The 23,367-nt window shown below is 37.9% G+C and overlaps 2 long non-coding RNA genes across 4 annotated transcripts; one reads left to right on the top strand and one right to left on the bottom strand.

Moving 5' to 3' along the window:
* Positions 1–4,753: 4,753 nt before the first annotated feature.
* Positions 4,754–6,052, bottom strand: LOC309706066. Its single transcript, XR_014276666.1, has 3 exons — positions 5,651–6,052; positions 5,458–5,554; positions 4,754–5,329 (listed from the first exon to the last, which is right to left on the bottom strand). It is a non-coding gene; the product is annotated as an uncharacterized lncRNA (long non-coding RNA).
* A 5,989-nt stretch (positions 6,053–12,041) lies between these two features.
* LOC309707611 lies at positions 12,042–15,599 on the top strand. 3 transcript variants are annotated; one of them, XR_014277025.1, is made up of 5 exons: positions 12,042–12,076; positions 12,198–12,809; positions 13,180–13,330; positions 13,691–13,778; positions 14,362–15,599. It is a non-coding gene; the product is annotated as an uncharacterized lncRNA (long non-coding RNA). The 3 variants fall into 3 exon arrangements; XR_014277027.1 differs by lacking the exon at positions 12,042–12,076 and having other exon boundaries at positions 12,085–12,330; positions 12,746–12,809; XR_014277026.1 differs by lacking the exon at positions 12,042–12,076 and having other exon boundaries at positions 12,085–12,809.
* The last annotated feature ends 7,768 nt before the right edge of the window (positions 15,600–23,367 follow it).

Below are 23,367 nucleotides of genomic sequence, written 5' to 3' on the forward strand. Positions count from 1 at the left end.
CAACCCAACACAACAGGTAATAGTATACCTGCTGCTCGATCTGTGGCTTTTTGTTAGGCTCTGGGACCACTTTGATGGTTTTCGTGTAGCTATTTCCCTCGTTGCTGCTTTTCAAAAATTATGGTTTTGATTTTTTTGAAGGAGTTGCTCATGAGTCACCGAGAGATGTCAGTGACTGGCCAATTGGTGGTACGCAGTCTGGCCAGCCCCAGCCAAATAGGTACTTAAAAAGTACCTGGGACCAGGTACTACCACCTACTGAAAAACCCTTTGTTTTTTCTGCAAGCAATTTTAAAGCATTTTTATTCCTGGTTGTTAAACTTAACAAACACTTTGTACTATTTTTTTTTCCTTGGACTTCTTAACACCAACAAGACTTCAGATAAAAGAAAAGCTGAAAACTGCAGGAGATTAGAAATACATTTAAAAAACACAGTTGTCTAACAGAATATGCAGGTCTAATTGTAGTCAGATCATCTGTGTCTTAATGACGGGGCAGGAATACTGATAAGTCTATATGCTGCATTTGTTTGTCAGGTTTTTTTATTTGGACTAGAGTTTTCCTGTATTACTGACAAACCAAAACACACACATGTTCATAGAGTTGTTTTTTTTAATAGTATAGGGATAAGGTGTTAAGTGGTTGTCCAATTAGACTCACACTGTTGCTTTAGCTGCAGCAGCTGTGCTGTTTCTAACCTGTATTATGTGTTTAACCTCTTCACATTATCGCTGCTAAAATTAGCTGCTACTGTTGGACTGGTCACTGTTTGCAGGTGGTATTTTTTTTTACCCGACTCCTTCTATGTGAAAGTTTATACATATCAGATTGAGAAAGCCTGGGTTGACTTATCTAGTCAGAAACTACCTTTGCATATTGGTGAACTTACAGAAAATTGCCGGCCAACTCTATGCTATTTTAAGCATCAGTGTTTTACATCAAAAAACAGCTCCAATAACACTGGAGCGTCATTACCAGCACAACCCTACAAACAAAGTTGGCAGCTGGCTGGCGAACATAGTTTTGCATATAGCTGCTAAAGAGCCAGATATGACAAAACTAAACAAGCATTACTAATAAAGTAGCCCAAGTAGACCATCATATACAGTAAATGTTACTGACTACGAACTTTAAGGAGATAATATGAGATAATATAGGAGATAAAATAAAAGAATATTTAAATCTGTATAACATAAAATATAACATTTTGGATTGCACACTTTACAGGTAGCATGAGGACAGGCTCTCTGGTAGAGCTGTTGCACATACGCCTGGAAAGTGGCCAATTGATGAAGTTTGGACATGTGACCAGAATGCATTCTAGGATGTTTCAGGCTTTCAGTCCAAGCTGGTGGAGCCTAAGAGGCAGACTCAAGATGCACTGGAGAGATTATATCTCTGATGGTTTGGTAATGGCTTGGTGACCCCTGGAAGAGCCGGAGGCGTTGGCTGGGGAGATGGAGGTCTGGGCAAACCTGTTTAGACAGCTGCTCTACATGACATAAAGCCCATGTTTGGAAACATATGTTTTCATCATTGTTGTTCTCTTTTATAGCTACTTCATATGATTACTATTATAGAAATGTGTCTCAGAAGATTCATGCGTGTTTGTAGGCAATTACATAACAATTATAGGCAAGTTTTTACAAAATCTACAGGGAATCACTTAAAGATTTACACACACTTCATAGAAGTAGGGTCTACATAGTTTTTATAATGGCTTACACCTTAATAAACATATTAGTTGTGAAACACAGCCATAACCTGTTAAGTCACTCCACTCTGGCTGATTCATTCTTATTCTCTCCCTTCATTTCTCTGTCCGATTTCATAGCATGAATTAATCTTCTGGAAGTGTGTGTCTAATTACAGTGGAAGCTGTTCAGCGGTTGGCCTATACATGTCGAAGCACACACACTGGATTTAGAGCGAGACCAGTGCTTACAGCTGAAACCCCGGTGCTGTCTGTGTGATGAGGAAAAAGTAGGTCTCTCTTCTGGTTAATCACACATATGCAGTTCACTGCAAGTTGAAGGTGTTGATTAAGCACATTGGTAAAAAGGGGAAAGCAGGAGCTACAGGCCTGTTCAAGGATTTTGATATTGAGGTTGTGGTCAGCTCCATCATTGCAACTCCATCATTTCTGTTAAACATTTTTTCAGTTTTGGTTCCCTTTGATTCAGGAGACAGCACGGTGCATGCAGCAATGTTATATTAATACTTAAAAGAGGTGAGTGAAAAAGAAACAATGTAGCACAGTCTGAGCCTGTAGCAGCATAAGAAAGAGAGGGTTCAGAGCTACCTGACTCAGCCTTAACTATAATCTTTATCAAAAAGGAAAGTTTTACTCTCAAGCTTAAAAGTAGAGGGAATCTGAGCACAGTGCTCTGTTAGAAATGTTTGGAACTATGCGGAAACAAAAGTACTAAAAAAACCTAGAATTGAATTTAAGAGGTCTTAGTTTTAACACAGCACTGATCCCAGCACAGAATACTGTGGAACACCACCATTTTCATTTGTGGGGAAGAATCCCTATTTACACGGGTATCAGCCCTGTGTGTGGATTGGATATTTGTATTTCTACAGTTGTCTACTTGTCTGTTTGCACTCCATTGTTTCTCCTATAGTTTCTTGTTCTTTTTAAACCCCTAAAATAATTCCTATTTTATAGACTTGTGTATCTGGTTTATTTGTAGCCATTGTAGGTTCACCCTGTAGGGAATGATCCTGATGAAATATACAAACAAGCTGCAAATGAGTAGCATCAATTAAAAATATGTGATATGTCAGTTAAACAGGTGATGAGTAAGATAACCATGTTAAACTGTGTTATAGATTCTGACAGGTGCTGGGAAGCTGCCTCCAGTAGTGCTCCTTCCTACACTGTGGGTGTAAAGGTCTACAGTTTAACAGGCTGCTCAGTGCTCGTACAGTCTCATGCAGGTGGTGGGAGGTGTTGTCCAGAATGGATGTTAGCTTAGACAATATCCTCTCCTCCCCAACCTGCTCGATGGACTTCAGTGGACAATCCAGGACAGAGGTGGCCCTCTTGACCAATTTGTTAAGTTTCCCCCTGTCCCTCTCTGCTATTCCACCACTCCAGCAGACCACAGCATAACAGACGCTACCACAGTGTCGTAAGACGTCCTTAGAAGAGTCCTGTTCACCCCAAAGGATCTCAAACACTGTAGCAAGTGAAGACGACTTAGGCCCTTTTTGTAAAGGGCATTTGTGGACCAATCCAGTTTGTTATAGAGGTGAACACCCAGGTATTTATAATCCAATAATTCAATAATTCAATGTCCAAACCCTGGAAGTCAATCACCAGCTCCTTCGTCTTGCTGGCATTGATGCGAGGATGGTTCTGTTCACACCAGCTGACAAAGTCATTGATGTATTTCAGTTCGTTTCCCTCCGACATCCGGCCCACAATGGCGGTGTTGTCTGAGAACTTGAAGTGTCAATGTTATAACTGAAATATATATATTATGCTTATATATATCCCAGAAAATTATATTTAGTAATACTGTAGTCTACTTCAACTTTTCAATATTCAGAGGAATAAAGGCTCCTGTGTCATTATTGAATTTCTGTATCTTCTAGGAATCTTGTATCTGTAGAGCACATTTAAAGAATGAGTGATGTTTATTATAACTTGGGTTTTTGCAATGATGCAAAAAAAAATAATCAGACAGGTGATAAAGCATTTTACTGAAAACTGACAACATATTTCCTAGATGAAATGTCCAGAAATGATTGAGTAACATTTTGGTGGCGGTGCCAAAGATTTCACTTAAGTACAGCGGTGTCTCTACCAGAGAGAGTAAAAAAAGAGAGAGGTGGCTATAGATATCTAAGCTTGTTTAGCAAACTGCACCCAACAAACTATATACTAGACGCACATATCAGCTAATTAGTATCAGATCAATAAAATATCAGAATTTCAATCACCAAAAATGAAACACAAATTTGTTGCATGATAAATGGAATAGTTCTTATGAGGCACTTATACAACATGCCACAATCACACACTCACTATTTTCAATACTTAGTGGCTAACATTTACTCACAGCTGAACGCATCAGAGCAGCTTCTGCTGGAGAAGCCATGGACTGACACATCAACCTTCCAATTAGTAGACAACCTGCTCTTCCTCCTGAGCTACAGTCACCCCATGGTCTGTATCACAGAGCACGCCACAGTCAGAAAATCCAATACAAATGCTCCAAAAGGGTTAAACAGCACACACACAGTGAAGAGGTCCAATTTAATGAATCAAAGTACACTCTAAAAACTATTGTTTAAGCTCAACAAAAAAAATTAACGCAACAGTTTCCATTACTCTTTTTGAGTTATGATAACTTATGTTGAAATTAGATTGAACCAACAAACTATATTGAGTTACGGGAATTAAATTATCCTCCATAATCAAAGGTGATTTGAATTACCATTTACGTAATATTTGGTAGCTTAAAAACATATTTTTAAGTTGTTTACTCATAAAAATTATGTTCCTCCAATTACTTTTTCCACATTATTTGAAATGATTTTTAAGTGTTATGTAATTAATTACAGCAATTACAAAAACAATTTTTTAAAGATCATTATTTAAAATATTAAGTTGCTGATTTTCATCATTATTGTCATCATTTTAGCGTTCTCTTATTTTTTTTATTGTAATAGCTTTTAAGAAAGGAATTCATTCAACATTTTTTTTATCAAATAACTTTTTTATTTTTTAACAGTAGGCATTTCAACACTTTGTATTTAAAAAGTGAAAATAAACCAGAAATTTAGATTTATACCATCACAGCCAAGTTATAGAATATGCCTTTATGTATTTAACACCACAGAAACAAATGTGTTCAATTGGTAAAAAATCTACTTAGAAAACATTTTGTTGCAGTAATACTTCCATGCAAGTGTTCAGTAAATGTTAACTTTCAATGCCTACTAAACTTTACAAGATCTTGCATCTTTCTATTACACAATGCAGCAAACACCTTTAAGATCAATGTTACACATACAGGATTCAAAACAGTTAACAATTTTTGAAACAGAGTCAACATCTTTAACATAATGATGGTTCCATCAAGGTCAAGGAACAGCTTCTGAACAACTTCAAAAGTATATTTCAGATCCTTGCATTAGCTTAGATTGAGAGCATATATTATGCCCATGAGCAAAACACAGCACCTTGGGAAATTCTGGCCCTCCATGATTTTTGTTTCCTCCACCACAATGGTTGCAGTCTTATGGTTAGATCCAGGGGTGTACCGGTTACTGATGATGGCAGTTTTCATCACCTGCCTTAAGTTCTTCGGTGTCCTTGTAAAGCAAATTTTAAAAAATAGGTTAGTGAATTATAGATTAGACTTTTATACTTACTGAATCTTAATGAATTCAGATAATCAATGGAACACACACACACACACACACACACACAGTTGAATTACTTGCACCAAACTCCATGAAAAGGTCCTCGTCCTTCTCTCCAAGGAATGTGATAAGGCAGCAGATGGCTACTTCTCTGCGTGTTTCAATTGTATTGTACTATTTAAGAAAAAATAAAGTATGCGTATAAACTACATGGGTGACTGCCAACAAAGTGCATTTTAAAGCTACCCAAAGTCTAAATAGTTGTCCTACCTCAAGAAGCATGTCCTTGATCTGCCTGATTCTCACTCCTTTAGCTCCTCCCCTTGATAAAATGACATCCATCAGTTTTGGGGTGGAATGGTCAAGTGTAGCCATTCAAGGCTTACAGTGGTTATTCTCTTGAACTCCTCCTTTATCTGTAGACCACACAAACAGAAGAATTAAACCTTGCAGACTATTAGCTATACTGCATTAATGAATGCTGTATTACATTATTTAAAGAGGATAGACATGATCTAAGGCTACCCCAAGTTTTGAGGGAACCAAAACAATCGTGGTGAAGACAAGGGAGACTTCCCCACCATAACCGTGGTGTAATCTCTAATGTTTTAGCAACCCTGTTTCTGCAGAGGTTTCGAATTTACACATTGTTCACTCCCAGCCCATTTTGTAAAAAATTAGATTAGATTAGATTAGATTAGATTAGATTAGATTAGATAGAACTTTATTAATCCCTCGGGTGGGTTCCTCGGAAATTCGATATTTTTTTTTTTATTTATTTATTTTTTTTTGTGTCCCAACTTAACAAAGCACTAATGACCCTAGATTATCACACTATACTAACTGCTTACATAAAGTCTTGATGTTAAGTAGATTCACATAGCCTATGCCAGAATAATGCTATTGGAATGACATTAACAATATTTCACACAACCTGATTTTTCAAAAAGAAACAAAGATAGCTGCAGCTCTTAAGATCAAGAACAATACTTACTTTAAGCTGTATCACAATAGTAACCAAAATCATTTACAATGTAATATTACATATAGGTCATGCAAATTTTATAAAGACATAAAATAGGTGAGCCAGGGGGGAAAAAGAAGCCTCTAGGTCATCTTCTGACAAAACTATTCACAGCTTAAAGGCTTCTAATTTTGGTAAAAAGAAAAACAAAATCAGCCTAAGATCGAAATTAGATTGCACTGTGTAGCAAAACTTTAACCACGCTTTTCCTAGCCACAGTTGCACTCTCTAGCTGAAGACTTTTGTCAAATGAAACTTTATAAGTCTTATCCTCTGCTGTGCTAAAGTTTAGAATGGCTAGCATTAGCCACATGTGGTAGTGCAAAGTATTTCCTTATCTGTATGAGCATCACATCATACACAAATCCACTACAGGTGACTAGCACAAATGCTTTGCTTTGGTAGAACTGTTATTTGTAAATGAAATGTTACTTACCTTGAAATGTCTTTTACAAAAGCTTGCACCATGCAACCCAACATGTGTGAATTTGCCCGGGCTAGTTAAGTCGGTAGGGGAGGGAATTTGAAATCAGAAGTTACAGTGGAAAAAGAATAAGTTATCTATTCAATTTCTTTAAGTAATTACAACTTGAATTTTATTTTAAACCCACTAACATTGGGATTTAATTTCAAATTACATATAAAATTAATTTAATGTAATTACCAACATTATTATTTCAACACAACCCAAAAAAATAAAGTTTGCAACTTAGAAGGTCTATCTTAATCAATAAATTAGAATTTTTATGTTGCAGCCATGGATTTAATCAAGTGGTGGTAAAAGGCCTGATGAATTACTTTTTAGAGTGTAGTGGATGGGGCCTAACAGACTTTAGGGTACATCTGGTTATCAGCAGGGCCATGCCCCTGAGTCAATTATCCAGGAAAGTGAATGACAATATTAAAAAATTCACCAAAGCTGTAAACATGCTTTTTAATGCTGTAAAGTTTGGCATTTTAACATTGGAGTGTTTGGGAACTGACTTCTGGCATCAAGTGGCAACTAGAGAAACAGCAGTTTTTTTGTTGTTTTGCGTTTGCTTCAGTTTTCAGCTATGACGGTCGTAGCTTAATCTGTTCATACCCTTCCAGTGAACCATATATAAAGTAATGTCATATGTACATTATATACAGTAACAATGTATACATTCTATCTTTCTTAAAATTAAGTTTTCAGTTCAATTCAATTCAATTTTATTTATATAGCGCCAAATCACGACAACAGTCGCCTCAAGGCGTTTTAAGAACCATATTACAGTAAGGTTGCAACATAGTGCTTTGTTCTCAACCACACTCACCTGTGACTTGTGACGTTATTATATGAAAAAAATCTGTCCACAGAAAGACATACAAACGCTGTCCCGTTTAAACTGCCTTTGTTGTAGTTCCTGCTACAGTAGGTGCCACGGGACCGCATTTTGCCTTGATGACGCACAGACAGAAACAGACACTCACACACACATACATACATGTGAGGTGAAAGCAATACCAGCCAGGCTGTTGCAGCTGGTAAATATCAGCGACCGAATAAATTGCCATCTCTTATCCACATCTGATCTGTAAACAGTAACCCTATCACTGCTTCTCGGAAATCAGACATGTTACCATGTGGTTTGTATCTGCTGCTAGGGAAACCATACAAACTATCGAGGAAACAGGGACATTTTTATCCAATTTCAGGTCCCGTAGCAGAAAGTAATCCATAAGGGCTGCATGTGTGTAATTTCTTACAGGCAGATAGATTTCCAACAGAAAACACTGTGTTGTGGATGGGACACATTTGCAAGAGTTTAGGGCTGATCAAAAATCAGGCGGGACTGTTTAAAATAAAAGGTATATAATAGCCAAGACATTTATGGTTGATGAGGTTTTCATTTGTTTTATTATCAAAACCACACAACTGAAAAAAATATCTCATGGTTAGTGTCAAAGAAAATCTGTTTCAGAGCTAAACTCAAGAGCCTTCTAACACTAAAATGTTTCCAACCTGCAGAATTTAGGTGGAAAAAACCCCTAGCAATGTGAGGCACAATTATTTTCCTGTGCACCGCTTTTGTCTCGTGTGATAGTGAGCTAAAGCCATGTGACAGCAGATCTAGGCAAGCAGGCGACAGAAAGCAAGTGCATAGACAACAATGCACAAGAGTATGCATGCATAATTACACATGCATTTATGATTTGCTAATGTATCTCCCGAAGTGTGAGAGTGAACAGTCTTTAGCACCTACTGTAGCTATACACACACTTATGTTCCTGTGCAGACAAAATCACGATCATGTACCAAAAAAACAAAAACCAGACACATTGAGAGTATCCTCGGACATGCATGAACACAGGCATGTTCATTCCCTCTCTTCCACTAACAGCCAGCGATGTGTGAAACTGAGATGTGCAGCATGTGACTCTATTAATGAATGAATAGCTCTCAGCACGGTGAGTGTGTGTGTGTGCGCAAATGTGTGTATATTTTGAGTGCTGCGGAATTAATGCTCCCTTTGATCCCCTCTTGCACATTACTCAGTGATATATGGATGGGCGTATATGTGTATGCGAGTGAGAGAGAGAGATAGAGAAGGAGAGCAGGGGAGAGGCGGTGTCAGCAAAGCCTTCCCATTCAGCAGCTAGCTACTGTTTGAATGCCATTCAACCAAAAATTGTGTCTTGGTGGTGGAGATGGCGGGATGAGGAGAATGACAGGGAATGAAGCAGAAAAGTGAAGCTGACAGAGATGAAGTGAGGCGATATGCGATAAATTTGGAAGAAAAACTATATGAAAGAGGCGGTGAAATGAAGTGGGAAACGGAGTGTCGAGACAGAGGTGGGTGAAGGATAAAAAAGATCATGAAAACAGGGGAGGATTTACGAGGAAATAGGCCATTTCAAATAATAATTAAAATCTACCATCAACATTTCCTCTTCACTGATTAACTATGAATGGAGCTCGATCGACAGTGCAGGGCAGGGTTTTGTGTGTGTGTGTATAAGTGTAAGTGTATGTGTGGTCGAGCAGAATCATTGGCTGTGTCTAAACATCCTCAATGAAACACAGTGATCTGTGAAAAGTCACATGATCACTTGATCCTCCTTGAATCCTTGACAAACGCACACTAGTTGTTGGTACTCCAGCAGAGGCCAGAGTGAGAAAACATTAAAAAGAAAAAGGCTTTACAATTTAAGCAAATTCAGACAAACTTTAAAGAATAGATTTCAGTAGCACTTTCTAGAATTAAAGCTCAGTAATAAAGGGGTAAGAGTAGGGTAACAAGGGTGAAACAAGAGGATAATAATGTGGTCCTTTCTAAGTTATTACTTTGCTATTACCAAAGTAATAACCATGTAATATCCTAAGTAATATTATGGTATGGTATGGTGGCTACAGTTGAGTAATATTACCCTAAGATTTATGTAATGTAATAGGATAATAGGGGCCACAATACATGGGTAAAATTGTGGACATGCTTATTACACAGAAACTACCCAAGATATTTCCAGGTGATAACCACATTTCTTTAAATTAGCTTTCATAGGTTATTAATGTGTTATTAAAGAGAAACAGGCATTTTTGCATTTTGCAGCTCTGTTTCCTGCACAGAAACTACCATGGGTAATTGAGTGATAATAACCTTTTTACATTATTATGTCCTTGTGTTTTCCTTGTTATCCTACTATTACCACTTTATTACTGAGCTGTAATAGAAAGTGCTACCTAGCTTTCTATTGTTTTGTACAGTTTTGTTTTGTCCTTTCCTGAGCTTTTGGATGTTTTTCTTATTTCTGGACACTAACACTGATATAATGGCAGGGAGTAAATGTCGTGAATTATTTAGTAAGCAGTGAGAAATTCTGGGCACTGCCTCTGTCTCACAAAACATCCTGTGATCTTGTGATGTTCACTAGAAAAAAATTAACCAGAACTGAGTCCACTAACAACCACTGGGGCATTGTCATCGTGGCACACTCAGAACTAAAGGAGGCATGCTGGTTGGAACCAGACCAGCTCCTGAACTTGGTCTCAGTTATAAGGATCCAAGTAGACCTTGAGCAGATACCTTGTTTGTTTAACCTCTGAACTGAAGAAAAAAACTAAAGAAATTGTATTTTTCAGGGATAGCAAAATTCGCAAGGCTACAGTGTTGGGTTTTGGTGTGTTTTTAGAGGTTAAACTGTGAATGTGAGAGAAATATGGACAGAGATAGATTTTCTTCCTGAGGCCATAGTCCTTCACATGGGAGAAAACATAATACATTTTCTTTTCTTTTTTTTTGTCTTTTTGTTTCGGTGCAGGTTTATGGCAAAAATAAAAAATTGGTAAACAACATACCCTAATAGAACTGGCCAAAGTGACTAAGAAGCTTCCGCTAGTGTGCAATAATCTTTCATTCAATAATAAATACTGCAAAGATTGAAGCACAAACATTTCACAGGGAGTTTGTTCTCCCTGGTAGGGCCTAAATAAAGAATTGTCATTTCTTTCTTTATTCTTTATTTTTATTTCAGTGCAGTGCAGTGTTGTCACAAGAAAACACTAATTATAATTAATTATAATTATTTATGCAGTTAAGGATTTTTAAGTGCAAATGTTTGCATGCCTCACCAAATTAACTGAAGAAACATTAGTAAAAATTACAGTAAAAGAAGCAATTTAGGAAATCCTTGATTCCTATGAGTAATAATGATCTAATTTTTTTTCCTACATGGTGGCTCAACTGCCGGTAAGTGTGAATCTGTTGGTTGTGTCACTCTGTGTGTCATCCCTGTAGCCTTTTAGATAGATAAGTGGCTATATATAATGGAGTTCAGTTATTTGGCTCCTGTTTTGGCACTTTCATGTTATTGATACAAGAGGCTTTTGACAGGACAATGCTACAGGCTATCAGTAAATTAATATTAGTAAGATAAATTTTATTTATATCGCACCTTTCAAGATAAAGATCCCAGTGCTTAGAAAAAAATGCCAGAACATCAAAAGAAACAAACAAAAACATTACAGGTAAGCAAGTTTAAAATGTTTTTAGCGGTTTTTGAAAAGGGATCACAGAGTGCACAGATCTCAGGCTCACTGGTAGTGAGTTTCACTCACAGTGGGGGCCACTGTTGCCAAAGCTTGGTCTCCTTTATTTCTCTATAGGTTATGATGTAGGTGCTACACAGATTCACTGCAGAAGTCTAAATGAGGCCTGACAAGACTGTCAGAAGTGCTGTGATATACTGAACAACCTGTACTGTAGGTGTTCCAAAGAAGTTTTGTTAAGACAAGTGAACAATGAATTACAATAATCCAGACTTGACAAAATAAAGATGAAAAACAATTTCCAAATCAAGAGAATCGTAAAATGGAACTCAACTTATCAATATTTCTTAAGTGATAAAAGCAAAAGCAAACCATGGATTAAATGTTTCTATCTAGAGTGAAAGATCAGTCAAAAGACATCAGAGTCCCTGATAGAAAATGTAGCACATGTGGCAAAGGGACCTAGAATTTCCATTATCATAGGTCAAAGCTGTTGGGGGCACAAACAAGGACTTCTGATTTTGCTTCTTTAAGATGGATTACATCATCACCAATTCAATATTTATTAGAGTCTAGGAACTTATGTGAGTTCTGTAGCTTAGATATATAACTAAATGTCATCTACACTGAAAAAAAGGGACTGGCCATCTCTTGGATTTATGTAAGCATCTTGCATGTATTTAACGCAATTGCCTCATGTTTTAAAGATAAATGTAACTATATAGTGTAAAAACTACATGATATGCAGAAAGGGTGTATTAAATTGTTCATATCATGTTCAGGTGAAGTAAGTCAATAAGATAGCAACGTTAAATCTCGTGAAACCACGCGTGATTTCATCTCGCGGGCTTTGGATCGTGGTTTAAAAAATGCATCCATCTCAGTCAAGTCGAGCAGCCAACTCTACGTTTTTTGGTATGTCTTGATTTTTTGAATTAATGTTTACCATATTTCAGCCAAATGTAGTTAAACGTCTAGATTGCCGCCATGTAACATGCTAAAAAAGAGCCGTTAGCTTATTTGCTGTTTTATCTGTTGTCAAAGAATTGGCGCTTTTTCATTTGAATTTGTCTTTGGCACAAGAGCCGTAATATCACATTAAACCTAATTACGAGGCACTCATAACATAATTTGGTTTTCTGTGTGAATAGATTTGCCAACTGACTCTTCAGTTACATTGTGTATTTACTGCACCGTGGTGTTAGTGAGATTTTGGACATTGAACAGCTTTAGCTAATATCATCAGTGGCATTATGCTAGCTTACATCCCTACCCCTCCTGCCCTCACCTGCTGTCCTTTTGTTTTTGTTTTTTTTTGCTGCACATTGAGAGACCACATCTATTCTGCATTTCACCAGGAGTCAGCTGATGGATTGTGGGTTCAAGGTGTTATGGTAAGAAAGTATATTCTATTTTCGCTTAAGGTTTCTGTAACTTAATTATAATAGGTTTTTTATAATTATTAGGTGCATGCATACTCAAATAGACCACCCTATTAATACAACTGAGAAATCCAAAATCTGCCATAGGTTTAACCTGTATGTATTGTCAGAAAGGTGATTACTGGACTCACATTAATGCACACTTGAACTGAAATGAGGTTGTAACTTGTGGGTTCTTGGGTTGCAAATCAGAAACAAACATCTTTGGATTTTTTTAATCCCATAAGATCTGGAAACACAGTTTTTATTCAACAAAACATTACTGATTATTAACCAAGCACAGTGCCTGCTGTTATTTCAAAATAATTTTATGTCATTTCAGATAAAATGCAGCATTCCAGTGCATCCCAACCATGCATACAGTCAAGGTTTCTGACGGAGCTGAGTTTCTCTCTGACAGTCTGCTGAAAGTGTTTGCAAAGTGATCGGGGGAACAGGGCACAAAGCTAAAGGATGTAGCTGCCATGATGACAGTAAGAACTTTAAATTCTTTAACTACAAAGTGTATATGTATTGCATTAGGTCAGTAAAAGATTTTTATGCTGCATCCATTGAAACAGTCAACTATTACCCGTGAGTACTGATTCCACCGAAAGGATGCCATAATTTTCGTTATGCATTTACTGGCCCACTGAGAAAAATTTATCTTTTTAAAAAAATAAATGTTCTGGAAACTATATATCCATAAAGTTGATGTCAAACAGGAACTTTTGATATTTCTTTGTAGATGCTGGTGTTGCATGTTGACTGGTTTAAGTTTTTGTCTGGGATCATTTTCTTCTGTGCTACTGAAAAGTTCACAAATCTCTGTTTTCTTTGTTATAATACTTTAGGATGACGTTAATGCTCGAAGGGAGTCTCATCAAAGTGCTCCGCATCCGTGTGAAAGACAATTGCAACATCTTGGTGCAGGAGTTCATGGTGAGTGTTTTATGAGTAGATTGTGGCTTTGCAACATTTAAAAATGCATTTAGTTATCCACTTGATCCTCATTGGACTGGTTAGGACCAGTAGTCCTCTTTAATAATTTGAAGTTCACATGAGGCCTGGTAGTGAACTCGGCCGCCCCCCCTTGAGGCCCCACCCCCCTATATTAGGGGTCACATCAGTGTGAAAAAACTTTAAATTTGTCATTCTAGTGAACAAAGGAAAATCCCACCAGTATTTACATTAGCTTTTGTTTGAAAAAAAAAAAGACCAACAGCTAACCAAATTGTGGGGAAAGTCTAAATTCTAACATCTTCTGAGTGACAAAACCTGGATTTCTGATGGGCCGGTGTCTTTCTAACAAAAACTAATGTAAAGCATTTGAAATTATTATGTTTTTCACTCTGTCTTAGAAACTCTGTTAGACCATGAATGGCAGCATGGCAGGCAACTCTTTGGCTATAGCTATTTACTATGTTGCTTGCATTGGTTTAAATTACTCTAACATTAGAACTGGTAGATTCAAAAGAGATGAGTTTAAAAAGGAATCTTAAAGAAATGTTTTGTGTTTAACCAGGACTTGACTGAGGTCACTGCACAGATTGAGAAAACCACAATGAACATCTGTCTCCAGAGGATGCACCAGGCAATGACTTTTCTGATGTTGGCATCATCATCGAGGGTATAGTAGTTCTTCAAGATCTGGATAACGTGACCTTTGCAGTAGCCATGCTGTTTGGACCTTTTTTATTCCTTCAATATGAGTTACCCATCACAACTCTGCTACACTTTTGAGGTGATTCAAAGGGTGGTAATGGAGTTGGATGCAACTCAGCTCTCAAGAAAAGCTCACAACTGAGACAAAACTGCTCCTGCAAGGAAAGCTCACTGTTATGCATGCAAGCTGATCAGCTCTAGGTGAGAGGACATTTAAATCTCACACTTGTTCTGCTGCATTTTGAAGCTCAATTCCAGAAACGGATCGCAGGGTTCATTTTTATAAACTCTGCAACTGCCATGAGGACGAGCCGTTTTTGTTGTTGTTGTTTGTTTTTCCTTTTGCTCTGTACAGCATTTTGGCAGCATTTTTAAATTTCTCTTTGTATTTTTTCTTTCTTTTACTAGTGAAGAGATGTAGCGTGAACAGTTATACAGTCTAAATATCCCATATGGGTCGTGTGAAATGGTATTTTCAGTTTCATTCATTTGAAGTAAAGAACGTTGAATATTTCTAAGTGTGCTGTTTTGAACCAAGATGTCACAGTATGATCAGTGCTGTAATTTTTGACAGTCACTGTATCAATGTTATTTTTGCATCTCTTGAATAAAGGTTTTGACCTGCAGGTGCTAATTTCTTTAGTTATTGGGGTAAAATGGGTAGTGTTAATAGGAAGGTGTTTGCCAATTCAGTAACCTAATTTAATGTTAATGGAAACTAACATTACCTCAAATTGTTTAGTTATAATTGTTGTTTAACTGAATCTTGACGTCAGAGGCCTTAAATAGAATGTTTTGATTTGTTCTTTCCCAACATTTTTCAAAAGAAACAGTCTAATTTCTTTGCTGTGATTGATTCCAGAGAACACGGAAGAACTGACATTATTTAACTGTTGATTTATATAGATTCAGTGGAGGAGTAATGTCAGTTTAATTCTTTACCTACTGTCAATGCAGTGAAATTAGACATTTTGTTTTGAAAGGTTACTGGTGGATGCCAGCAACCATCTTGGAAGAGAACAATACAATCTGTTATAAGGCCTCCATTTGAAAATTGTGTATTTGATGCTAGAATATAATAGCAAAATGTAATTTGAAGATAACATGTAGTATTTAAGTGACCAAGTAGTATTGGGTAAAAGTTATCGAATGGTGTTGGGATAACGTGAGAAAATTGTGAAGGATTAAAATATTTCAAGAGCTCAAATTACTTCATCAAAACATGTTTAAGTCACATTTTATCAACACAAATTGCACAGGTTTATTGAACATGAATAAATTGTGTTAATTTAACTCAATTGTTTAAGTTGCTGCCAAAGCAAAACATCTGTGTGCAACAAATGTCCACCATTGAATTAAGTAAATCCAACAACATATTTTTTTCAGTGTACAGTGACAAGAATTGTCCTTAAATATATAGGGAGCAGACACAACAGAAATTTAAAGGGACTCGAAATAGAACCTTGTGGCACACCACAGGCAAGAGAAGAGGATCTGAACTTATCAGCAACCACAGAAAAGGATGATTTAAATGAGAACCACTCCAAAATACAACCTATTAAACAGTATCAAAGGGAAAGGTCATGTCCAAGATCAGAAAAGCAGAACATTTGCCTGCATCGCCTCACATCAAAGTGTCACTGGAGCCTCTAAGGCCTCGAGGGCCAGTGTCCTGCAGGTTTTAGATATCACCCTGTTTCTAATATCTGCAGGACACCGGCCCTCGAGGCCTGAAGTTCGACACCTGTGCTCTAAGGATAGCTGTTTTGGTTTCTGCGTAAGCTAGATTGGAAATTTTCAAGAATGCTGTATTTGTCCAAAACAGTTGGAAGCTGCTTTGGTGCAACATTTTCTAAAACTGTAGCAATAAACAGGAATTTTTAGATTGGTGGGATGGTTGTTACTAAAAGCTTCAAAACCAAAATCTAACCTGAGCTCCTATTATCACAAGATGTGGAGTGATTAAAAGTAAGTACAAAGACACAATGCAATGTACTATATATTAAGAGGTAAGACTTTCTTGATCCAAAAGCTTTGTAAGCATATAAATGGAAATTAATGAAAATAATCACAGTTAAAGTGTAGAAGTGTGTTCTACTAAATACAATACATTATTCTGAAATGACCAACGCACCATAACACGCACCTTCGTTTACAGTGCATCCTTATGGTAAATCTGCGTACTTGTATGAGAGTATTTCTACACTTTCCACCACTGACCATAACAAAAATAAATAAATAAATAAAAGCAGGTGCACACAATTTGTATAACAATACTGCTGATTCCAAATTGATGACGCGTGTAATGCTTTTTGAAAGCGAAACACAATCTGTTGTTTTTGTCAGGGCCTGTGTGCTCACCATCCCACCAGAGACCGGTCCATAACTCTGACTGCGTGCCAGGGCCTCCACAAACTATCGATTCTCTGGTGCACTTTAACTGTAACCCAACTCCCAGCCCCCATCAATCATCAGCCCCCTCTGCATCCTACTAAGCTTCCAAAACAGCCTTCTAGGGTACTGGGTCTAGCTGGAAAATATTGATCCTGGCATGTACCATCTGATTATGATGTGTTTTATGACTCTGTGGAGGGGAGCTTTATTGTTTTAGTGGCCACTTCTGGTTTCTGATGATGGACCTGATGAGGTCACTGTAGGGGGAAGAGGAGCAGGGAGAAGAGGACACAACCCATATGGAAAAGATATATACAGTGGGGCAAAAAAGTATTTAGTCAGCCACCGATTGTGCAAGTTCCCCCACTTAAAATGATGACAGAGGTCAGTAATTTGCACCAGATGTACACTTCAACTGTGAGAGACAGAATGTGAAAAAAAAATCCATGAATCCACATGGTAGGATTTGTAAAGAATTTATTCGTAAATCAGGGTGGAAAATAAGTATTTGGTCACCTCAAACATGGAAAATCTCTGGCTCTCACAGACCTGTAACGTCTTCTGTAAGAAGCTTTTCTGTCCCCCACTCGTTACCTGTATGAATGGCACCTGTTTGAACTCATCATCTGTATAAAAGACACCTGTCCACAGCCTCAAACAGTCAGACTCCAAACTCCGCCATGGCCAAGACCAAAGAGCTTTCGAAGGACACCAGGAAAAGTATTGTAGACCTGCACCAGACTGGGAAGAGTGAATCTACAATAGGCAAGCAGCTTGGTGTGAAAAAATCAACTGTGGGAGCAATCATCAGAAAATGGAAGACATACAAGACCACTGATAATCTCCCTCGATCTGGGGCTCCACGCAAGGTCTCATCCCGTGGGGTCAAAATGATCATGAGAACGGTGAGCAAAATACAATTTATAAAATTAGGGACCCAAGTACAAAAGTGATAAAAAATAAATTAAATGAAATACAGGAAGCCTTTGAAAGATTTTATAAAACCCTATACTCTGAAGCCCCGGGCGGGACTGAAGCTCAGATGGATAGCTTTCTGAACTCTCTAGACTTACCCACTCTAGATGAAGAACAAAATCAAGCAATGACAATGAATATAACTGAGGAAGAATTAAAAGCTGCAATTAATAGGCTTAAATTAAGTAAATCACCAGGACCAGATGGTTACACGGCAGAGTGGTATAAAGAATTTAAAAAGGAACTGATACCTGTCTTACTGCCTACATTGAATTGGGTTTTGAAAAAGGCACAAATGCCCCCCAGTTGGAAGGAGGCAATTATTTCAGTTATACCAAAAGAAGGCAAAGATAAAATGGAATGTGGATCTTTCAGGCCAATCTCTGTTCTTAACGTGGACTATAAACTTTTCACATCTATCATGGCCAAACGGCTAGAAGAGTTCCTACCAACACTGATATGTAATGATCAAACAGGTTTCATACATCAACGCCAAACACAGGACAATATACGAAAGACACTACACATTATGGACCATATACAAAAACACAAAATCAAAGCAATTGTGATGAGTGTAGACGCTGAAAAAGCCTTTGACTCTGTCAATTGGAAGTTCCTCTACAGGGTACTATATAAATTTGGCTTTCATGATATGATTATTAAAACGATACAAGCATTATATGATAATCCTACAGCCAGGATCAAAATTAATGGATGCCTATCCAACAGTTTTACCCTAAAAAGGGGCACTAGACAGGGCTGTGCATGGTCACCGTTACTTTTTGCACTATACTTGGAACCACTAGCTCAATCCATCAGGCAAAATAAGGACATTAAGGGAATTTTTATCAAAGGGACACAATATAAACTGGCTTGCTACGCGGATGACATTTTGATTTACCTTGGACACCCAACATATTCTTTACCCAAGCTGATGCAGTCATTTGAACAATACGGCCAATTATCAGGCTATAAAATTAATATAGGTAAAACCCAGCTACTCTCATATAACTACAGCCCACCAGAAGAAATAAAATGTAGCTACTCTCTGGTATGGCAAACGGAGTGTTTTAAATATTTAGGCATAAATTTACCGAAAGACCTTACAAAACTATTCGAACAGAACTACCTACCCTTATACAAAAAAATAAAGGAAGATATAGTAAGATGGAATTTAATTCCTTTCTTTAGTTTTAATTCAAGAATTGATTCTATTAAAATGAATGTATTGCCAAGAATTTTGTATCTATTTCAAACCCTACCAATAGAGATTAACCAAAGTCAATTTAATGAGTGGGATAAAATGTTATCTAGATATATATGGCAAGGTAAAAGACCAAGGGTTCGCCTTAAAACACTACAGCTGGCTAAGCAAAAGGGAGGATGGGGCCTCCCTGACCTCAGATATTATTATTTTGCAGCGCAGATGAGAGCAATAATATGCTGGTGTAACCAATCATACACTGCCCAATGGAAAACCATTGAGGAACAAATGCTGTCTATACCTATTCAGGCAACTCTAGCTGACAATAACTTACAAACCTATATAAAAAATACTGATAACATGTGGGTGAAAAGGACCCTTAAAACATGGAGAACTATTATAAAGGAATATAAACTCGAGACCAATATTACAGTTCTTAAATGGTGTGCTTACGACTCAGAGTTCAAACCTAATGAACTGGATTCTAGATTCAAGGACTGGACAGGTAAGGGCATAACAGCCCTGTGCAGTATAATGAAGGATGGAAAATTGTTCAGCTTTGACATGCTTAGAAAAACATTTTCATTAGAAAAAGAAGACTTCTATCGATATCTGCAGTTAAGGCACTATGCCGACACGAAGATGAGAAACGTAACAATGATAAACACACGCTTGATGGAACTGTTTATAAAAAGCTATAACTCAGAAACTATTGATAGAATTGTATCATGTCTCTATAAGGGTCTAATGGATTTGAAACCACATTCGACTTCATATATTAGAACAAAATGGGAGAAGGAAGGAGGGATAAAAATATTAGAGGAAGAATGGACGGCAATATGGAGATATCAGTGGATGTGTACCAGCTCACAAAAGTGGAGGGAATTTGGCTGGAAGTGCCTAATTAGATACTTTATAACACCTTCTCAGAAGTCTCATTATGATGATAACCCCCCTGCTTGTTGGAGGAACTGTGGAAATCAAAGTGCAAATCATTACCATATTTTCTGGGACTGCTCAATCTTGAGGGATTATTGGAGAGAAATACATAATGCCTTACAGGATATCTTTAAACGTGAAATACCTCTCGAGAGTAAGACTATGTTCTTTGGATATATACCTCAGGAATGGCCTAAATATGATAAACATTTAATAAATATTTTATTGGTGGCCTGTAAAAAGAATATCACCAGAAAATGGTTATCCCCAGAGAGCCCAAACATAAGTACATGGATGGAAATCACAATGGAAATTTATAACATGGAAAAGATAACAGCTTCTGTTAACCACAAGCTGGAGAAATTTACATCATATTGGGAAAACTGGGTTAAATATATCACGCCTCATAGGCCAGATTTTACTATTACAAACCAATAATTATGATGTATGTATATATATTTATAGGATCACCCCATACCAACACATCCGTGGTTTTTTTTTTTGTTGTTGTTTTTTTTGTTTTTTTTTTTTTGTTTCTTTTGTTTGTTTTGTTTTTTCTCTTTTCTTAGGTTTGTTAGTTTTGTTTTTTATTTTTTTATTTTCGGATTATGTGATGGTTTCAATTACTTCTATCGTTGTAAGTATTCTTCCCTTATGACTTGGATGTAAATTAAAATACTATTTCAGTATTTAAGGCAGATAACCTAAGTATGAAGAATGCTTACATGATGTACATACTGTGAATGCCTGCTTTTGAAACCTTAATAAAAATATGAATTAAAAAAAAAAGAGAACGGTGAGCAAAGATCCCAGAAGCACACGGGGGGACCTGGTGAATGACCTGCAGAGAGCTGGTACCAAAGTAACAAAGGTCACCATCAGTAACACACTACAACGGCAGGGAATCAAATCCCGCAGTGTCAGACGTGTTCCGCTGCTGAAGCCAGTGCATGTCCAGGCCCGTCTGAAGTTTGCCAGAGAGCACATGGATGATACAGCAGAGGATTGGGAGAATGTCATGTGGTCAGATGAAACCAAAGTAGAACTTTTTGGTATAAACTCAACTTGTCGTGTTTGGAGGAAGAAGAATACGGAGTTGCATCCCAAGAACACCATACCTACTGTGAAGCATGGGGGTGGAAACATCATGCTATGGGGCTGTTTTTCTGCCAAGGGGACAGGACGACTGATCCGTGTTAAGGACAGAATGAATGGGGCCATGTATCGTGAGATTTTGAGCCAAAACCTCCTTCCATCAGTGAGAACTTTGAAGATGAAAAGAGGCTGGGTCTTCCAACATGACAATGATCCAAAACACACCACCCGGGCAACAAAGGAGTGGCTCCGTAAGAAGCATTTGAAACTCCTGGAGTGGCCTAGCCAGTCTCCAGACCTCAACCCCATAGAAAATCTGTGGTGGGAGTTGAAAGTCCGTGTTGCTCGGCGACAGCCCCAAAACATCACTGCTCTCGAGAAGATCTGCATGGAGGAATGGGCCAAAATACCAGCTACTGTGTGTGCAAACCTGGGGCCCGTTCTTCGTACGTCGCTTACTACATCCAAGATCAAATGACACATCCAAGATCAAATCATCGCGCTAACCGTGAGCTCGCTAATCCGGTTCCCCGAACACACCTGCTGTTGACGATTACTACAGCTGGACGCAGGAATGTGACATCACTGGGTGTCGTAAAAGGGGCTACGCATCGATAGTAGAAACATTGATCGGCAACCCGCTGATTGGTCGGCGAAAATGTCGAAGGGGCGTGCTCGGTATTTTCCGGCAGCAGAGCAAGAACTCATGAGTGAGGGATTACAGGAGTTTCAGAGTTTAATTAAAACGCAAGAGAACACTGCAAAGGCTGCAAAAGCAAGGAGAGAGGGCTGGCAGAAAGTTGCTGACAAATCAAACTCGTAGGTAATTTAATAATAATAATAATAATGGATTGGATTTATATAGCGCTTTCCAAGGCACCCAAAGCGCTTTACGATACCACTATTCATTCACTCCCACATTCACACACTGGTGGAGGCAGCTACGGTTGTAGCCAGGCTGCCATATCGCGCCATCGGCCCCTCTGGCCAACACCAGTAGGCGGTAGGGTAGATCTATCATATGACACTATATTGTCCAATATCATATGGCATTATATTATATTATAATATGTTATATTATATCCCCTTTCACATTAGAGCCACAACAGGACCCACAAGAACATGGGAACAAGTAAAAGTGGAATACAGGAGTATTCTACAGAATGGTAATATTTATCTCTTAGATTGCTTTGCGTCTCTTGGCAAGGTAATACTGGCCTGTAATACTCTGTTAGTTTGTTCATAACAGCAACCAAGAAAAGGGCAGAGGAAAAAAAGACAGGTGGTGGTCCTGCACCCCCTCGTCAACAAGTTGGTTAAGTAAATAATACCCTCACGGGAATATCGATATCTCTCAATGAGCACACTGTCGCGCTGAGCTAAAGGATCCTGTCTATCCCGCAATATACGCTGAATTCTGAGGACTCTCCTTATCAATCTTGCACCTTCCGCAATGGGTTGGTCGCGTATACGGACAGGACATGGCTGCGACAGGCTTCCCAAATCCACCTTCGCTTTTATAGCCGTGGTCTCTCATCTTGATTACACGAAGTAATTTACAATTACTACTCTGAAATATGAATTACATCTGTAATAATCACATACATGTAATAGAATGTTAATAGTTCATTTCCCTTTTTTAGGAAATGACCTGTATGTATCTGTGTGACATCAATAAAAGGATCAAGTGCTGCATTATCTTTAGTTACATTGATAATATTTATTTATGGTGAAACAGTGGAAAAATATCGCTGTTGCTTTCGTATAAATGAAGCGGACATACCTGCGTGGCCGCGATCTAATCCTGTTTACATAAAGTAAACCTGCTCCCGAGCAGGTTTACGCTTACGGCTCTGTTGCTATGACAGCAAGTCCCGGATGAGCTTCGGGGAACCGACTGATCCAGGATCACGCGAAATCGTCAACAATCTAATCCGGCTAACCTACTTAGCGAGGTACGAAGAACGGGCCCCTGGTAAAGACCTATAGTAAACGTTTGACCTCTGTTATTGCCAACAAAGGTTATGTTACAAAGTATTGAGTTGTATTTTTGTTATTGACCAAATACTTATTTTCCACCCTGATTTACGAATAAATTCTTTACAAATCCTATCATGTGGATTCATGGATTTTTTTTTTCACATTCTGTCTCTCACAGTTGAAGTGTACCTCTGGTGCAAATTACTGACCTCTGTCATCATTTTAAGTGGGGGAACTTGCACAATCGGTGGCTGACTAAATACTTTTTTGCCCCACTGT

This window comes from Aulonocara stuartgranti (assembly GCF_965226115.1).
Source record: "Aulonocara stuartgranti genome assembly, chromosome: 5".
NCBI lineage: Eukaryota > Metazoa > Chordata > Actinopteri > Cichliformes > Cichlidae > Aulonocara > Aulonocara stuartgranti.